This window comes from Schistocerca cancellata, chromosome 8, assembly GCF_023864275.1.
Source record: "Schistocerca cancellata isolate TAMUIC-IGC-003103 chromosome 8, iqSchCanc2.1, whole genome shotgun sequence".
Taxonomy (NCBI): domain Eukaryota; kingdom Metazoa; phylum Arthropoda; class Insecta; order Orthoptera; family Acrididae; genus Schistocerca; species Schistocerca cancellata.
In genome coordinates, this window is record NC_064633.1 from 27,828,855 (window position 1) to 27,834,964 (window position 6,110).

Genomic DNA, 6,110 nt, shown 5'->3' on the forward strand with positions numbered 1-6,110 from the left:
TTGGTACAATGTGTTATAATTAAGTTTCAGTTAGTAACAAATCTACGATTAAGGTTTTTAGCGAGAGGTAAGATACTATGATAAGATATGAGAGGTCTGATGTTGGTTTAGCTTAATCAATAGCGTCACTGTCGTATAATGAGTTTGTTTGATGGGGCGGTGGTTCGCGTCCTGACTCACGCAATTTTTTCGCCTAACATTCGCGATTTTATTAGGTTCTGATACTTTGGTTCAAATGGCTGTGAGCACTGTAGGACTTAACTGCTGTGGTTTCAGTCCCCTAGAACTTAGAACTACTTAAACCTAACTAATCTAAAGACATCACACACATCCATGCCCGAGGCAGGATTCGAACGTGCGACCGTAGCGGTCGGGCGGTTCCAGACTGTAACGCCTAGAACCGCTCGGCTACTCAGGCCGGCGTTCTGATACTTTATTATTAGTTTAATATAAGTATAGACTATAATATTTGATATTATATAAATACAAGTTCACCTTTTCTGAGGAGTGACTTTGTTCGATTGGCTTAATCTAAAGGACAGCTTGCGCTACTTGTATGAAGATATTTTGCTCCTTCTTTTACGCTTCGTAATTCACATGTTGCAAAGATTCTGTTACTGGGTAGGAATAGTGATAAAGTAAGACTGACCTTGGGGTTTTACTAAAATGTGGGAATGATGAAATAATGTTTATCTTATGCGGAGAAGTATTCCAAATTTGTAACGCACTGTTTGTAATGAAACTTTTATAAGCCTGTGTCCTTATTGATTGGACATGGTACTTTCCTTTTCGTGGACGATGGAAGAAATGTGGGTTTTAATAGAGCTAACGTGGGAATTTTATGCTCGCCCGTTGAGTAAACAGTCCGATTTACGAACTAGAAACATCCCTTAACTGTCGCTGGAGTGCGTTGCGATCGCGTATACCACGTTGGTGTCCACGTAGCGTATGCACAAGTCGCATCGTTCTTGAGCGTTCAGCAGCATGTCGAACTTGGCACGCTCAACGTTCTCGTTCGGCAGCACGGTCCGTGTGCCGATGGCTTAAGGCTCTAGTTGGACAGAATTTGGCACGAGATCTCCCAGGTGGACATAGAGCAATTCCGTCAGTCAATGCCAAGGCGAATAAATCGCTTCCGTAATGGCTAGAGATGTACCAACTTGTTACTGACTTGCTCCGTTTGTGAAGCTCTTTGTCTCGAAGAGATAATCCAATTTCTCTGCCACTGATATCATTTGCCTATGCTATAAATGATGACTAACTGACAACCTCAGCTGCCGACAGGTGTTCTTGATATACCTCGATGTGGACAGCTGAAAATGTGTGCCCCGACCGGGACTCGAACCCGGGATCTCCTGCTTACACGGCAGACGCTCTATCCATCTGAGCCACCGAGGACACAGATGAATAGCGTGACTGCAGGGACTTATCCCTTGCACGCCTCCCGTGAGACTCTCATTCCCAACTGTCCACAATTCTACATATGTATTGTCCCTTACAGAGATTTGCCAACCCACTCATTACTCGCGCACGCTTTGGCGATTCCCGTAAGAGTCGGCCGTGGTGGCCAAGCGGTTAAAGGCGCTACAGTCTGGAACCGCGCGGCCGCTACGGTCGCAGGTTCGAATCCTGCCTCGGGCATGGATGTGTGTGATGTCCTTAGGTTAGTTAGGTTTAAGTAGTTCTAAGTTCTAGGGGACTGATGACAGAAGTTGAGTCCCATAGTGCTCAGAGCCATTTGAACCATTTGATTCCCGTAAGAGTTTGGGCAACCTGTGCGCATTCGCACAGACGAAGGTCAATGGCTGGTATATATTCATATATATAGTTAAAGGCTAGCCAGCCATTGGCCTTCGTCCCAGCACTGGTTCTCCAAACTCTTACGGGAATCGCCAAAGCGTGCGCGAGTAATGAGTGGGTGGGCAAATGTCTGTAAGGTACAATACATATGTAGAATTGTGGACAGTTGGGAATGTGGGTCTCACGGGAGGCGTGCAAGGGAGAAGTCCCTGCAGTCGCGCTATTCATCTGTGTCTTCGGTGGCTCAGATGGATAGAGCGTCTGCCGTGTAAGCAGGAGATCCCGGGTTCGAGTCCCGGTCGGGGCACACATTTTCAGCTGTCCACATCGAGGTATATCAACAACACCTGTCGGCAGCTGAGGTTGTCAGTTACTCATCATTTATTCCAGGGAAAAGCTGCACGGTTATCAACAGTAACTGTTCTTTCGAGAACAAGTTAGTGTCTTCGTGTATGTAGTCGAGTCTAGTGTAGCAGGGGATACAACCCGTCGGCTTTGAACAATGACGTCACAAGTCGCCAGAGAGCATGTATTACAAAGATGAAAGAGCTGAGGAGAATGTTGAGAAACAAAGGAATGCGAGAGAGATAAACTTATTTCACGTATTTAAGGGCCAGTAGTATTTTCACGTTAACGATATCCCGTGTTTGTATCTTAGTATTTCTCCGCAAAATACAATGGAAAGAAATGAATGAAATTACTAGCAAAGAATACATCACGTTACATGTATGTCAGTTGTATCTCGAAAGTCTTTCTAACTGTATTGCTTAAGTGCAGTACGGGATACAAGTTCAGCGTAGTCGATTTCTTAGTTTCAACTAGCATTGCTGTCCTGTTGTTCACTTGAACTATGTATCCCCTGCTTCACTAAACCGCAAATGAAACCCGATACAAATTAAAAGCTCATTCGAAGTGTGTTGCTTAAGTACAGTCCGGAATACGAGTTTGTCGTAAGGCGATTTCTTCGTTTTCACTAGCATTACTGTCCTGTTCTTCACCTGAACGATGTATCCTCCGCTTCAGTAAACCCTAAGTGGAACACGGGATACAAATTGTAGATGTGCTGTTTATTTCGTGTCCGCTATTACTAACATAAAGTAGAATCAGTTTATTCTATCTCGTGAGATTTTTATTTTTAAAAAGCCAAAAAACACTTATCAGCTACTGAAGCATCTGTATCTTAGGATCAGTTTATTCTATCTCGTGAGATTTTTTTTTAAAAAAGCCAAAAAACACTTATCAGCTACTGAAGCATCTGTATCTTCTAATGGGTGCGGGAGTTCCGACTCCTGGGGAGGTGGGTGGGTGTGAGTCGGAACTCCCGCACCCATTAGAAGATACAGATGCTTCAGTAGCTGATAAGTGTTTTTTGGCTTTTTAAAAAAAAATCTCACGAGATAGAATAAACTGATCCTAAGATACAGATGCTTCAGTAGCTGATAAGTGTTTTTTGGCTTTTTAAAAAAAAATCTCACGAGATAGAATAAACTGATCCTAAGATACAGATGCTTCAGTAGCTGATAAGTGTTTTTTGGCTTTTTAAAAAAAAATCTCACGAGATAGAATAAACTGATCCTAAGATACAGATGCTTCAGTAGCTGATAAGTGTTTTTTGGCTTAAAAAAAATCTCACGAGATAGAATAAACTGATCCTACTTACGAATAGGTGGAAATACACGTACGTTACATTTGCAACCTGTTTCATTTTATATGTTTTGATTGTTTATTTAACCTTTGTGTTTCACTTGTCTTTTGCTGTTATGTTTTAGTTTAGTTTTTTTATTGATTGCTTAATAAAGTAGGATGAGTTTATTCTACCTGGTGAGATTTTTTTAAAAAAGCCAAAAAACACTCATCAGCTACTGAAGCATCTGTATCTAATATCAAGCGATCGCTTTTAGATTCACATTAAATTATTTTAATGATAGCGCTTATTAGAACACAGGACTGCTTTATTATCTATGCCTCGAAGTGAAGACATTACTATCTATGACTAAGGAATGACGTCATTGTTCAAAGCCGACGGGCTGTATCCCCTGCTTCACTAGACCCATATAGTCTGTCTATGCATTTACATCACCTTTACCGATTTGCGTCCCACTCGGATAATTCCTACTTGGTGCGTTAGTTTTTTCCCCCATGACGGTACTTTTTTCTGTATAAAGCCGATGTCCCGTCAGCAGCCCCTCGTATGTGCTTGATTCGCGCCCCTGCCCTGGCGAGTTGGCGGGCCGGCTAACGACTCCGCAGCGCAGCGGCGCTCGGGAGTCGCGACCCGGGCGCCGCCTTCCCCACAGGAGATGGGCGGCTGGCAGCTCCTCTGGGGAAATGAGGACCCGCCGCGCCTACGCGCTGATTGGCCGGGCGAGCGCCGCGCCGGATGACGCGACGGGGAAATTGCGGCAACTCGGCGGCGGCGGCGGCGCGCCCAGGCTGATTGACAATCTCCGCGCCGACTCACTCGCTCCTGCCGGTCCTGCGTCTCGCCAGCAACTCCAGACGCGGGAGGACAGGAGACGCGGAGAGGAAAAAAGAGACGGGGAAAAACAAATAAGAGAGGGACCGGAGGGCTCTCCGAGCTGTTGCGGTGTGGAAGGGGGACGCCGGGGTCGCGGAAACCACGGGATAAAAATGCCCCGCCTGATCACCGCCGCAATTTGTGGCGGAATAAGTCAATTCGCTGCTCGACTGTCAATTTGGCGTAAACAGAACGTGATGTTGTTTAGCGGTCGAGCAGCGGAAAGCTCTTACCGGCGGCAGCACCCGTCTGGGTTGGCTCTCTCGAGGCGGGGGGATGGGGCGGACTGTCTCGGGAGCCGCAAAAGGAAGCTGCCAGGGAGCGACGGAGACAGAAAAAGGAGATTTAGGAGTCGTCTGACAAGAGCTGGAGGAGACGTGGCGGAAGTGTGACGCGTGCTGACAGCCGTCGCAGTTTTGTGTAACGAGGCCGCAAGCTGTGTGGGCGACTTCATCACAGCTTTACTTTTCCTCTGAATGAAGGCCTGACTTCTTCTTGAACGTAGCGTTGTGCTTCCGTAGCGGAGCACAATTCTGTGTTACTTATTCTACGTAGTGTAGCTCTGGAGTCATAAAACGAAGTTGGATAAAAATGGTTCAACTGGCTCTGAGCACTATGCGACTCAACATCTGAGGTCATCAGTCCCCTAGAAATTAGAACTACTTAAACCTAACTAACCTAACGACATCACACACATCCATGCCCCAGACAGGATTCGAACCTGCGACCGTAGCGGTCGCGCGGTTCCAGACTGTAGCGCCTAGAACCGCTCGGCCACTCCGGCCGCTCCAGTGAGGTTCTGGAAGGTAGCGACAGGGATGTGCAGCAATGCTAACACGAGCTTTCTGGCCATTTGCGCTAGTTTTCTCGATTGAGGATCCATGGCGCGAACAGCGCGATCGAGATTCTCCCACACATTATCGATTGGGTTTAAATTCGGTAAGTTTGGTGGCCATGATAGAATGGTAAACTCATCGTGGTGCTCTTCGAACCACGGACGTATAGTTGAAGCTCTGTCACACGTTTTATTGTCCTGGTAGTAGATGCCATCGAGCCGAGGAAAAACAAACAGCATGTAGGGGTGAACATGGTCTTCAAAGTTAGGTGCATACTTATGTTGATCCACTATACCTTCCAGAACGATGAAACCACGAAGAGAATGCTACGAAAACATATCCCAAACCACTACCCTTCCGACGATTGTTGCAGGGTGTTTGCTTTGGGACGTTTCACTCTGTACCTGCTACGGGTCATTTGTCCGATGATGTATAAAGTGAGATTCATCTGAAACGGTCACCTGTCGACGCTAAGTCGATGTCAAGTTGCGGTATTGGCGTGCAGATTCCAGCCTTCGTCGCTGATGAACAGCACTCAGCGTAAGTGCATGAACCAAGACCCTGCTGCGGAGTTCCATATGCAGCGACATTTGCTGAAAGGTCATTGACGAGATAATGTTGGTAGCCCCTTGGTTCATCTGTCAGATGGACCCCTAATTGTAGTATGACGATAGGATGTGGTAATAATTCAGTGTTCTCTCGCACCGATCTTTCTTTAACTCTGATCTGGTTCTGAGCCCAGTGACGGATAACTGCTATCATTTGTAGTATGACCAGTTTGTATCTTCTTGGTGGTGACTATACACACAATCCTGAAGCTGTCTTGAGATTTTGTTGGTACTGTGGTGTTACTGCGCAGTAATACTGTCTGAGTGGAGCCGTCAGTCTGCTTATATCCGCATTTGCTTGACGCATGCACTCTAGAAAAATACGAGTAGTTGTAAGATGATGATGAC

At 46.0% G+C, this 6,110-nt stretch overlaps 2 non-coding genes across 2 annotated transcripts; one reads left to right on the plus strand and one right to left on the minus strand.

Moving 5' to 3' along the window:
* Nucleotides 1–1,324: 1,324 nt before the first annotated feature.
* Trnat-ugu (transfer RNA threonine (anticodon UGU)) lies at nucleotides 1,325–1,398 on the minus strand. Its single transcript has one exon. It is a non-coding gene; the product is annotated as a tRNA-Thr (tRNA).
* Nucleotides 1,399–2,032: 634 nt separating this feature from the next.
* Trnat-ugu (transfer RNA threonine (anticodon UGU)) lies at nucleotides 2,033–2,107 on the plus strand. Its single transcript has one exon. It is a non-coding gene; the product is annotated as a tRNA-Thr (tRNA).
* Nucleotides 2,108–6,110: the final 4,003 nt, after the last annotated feature.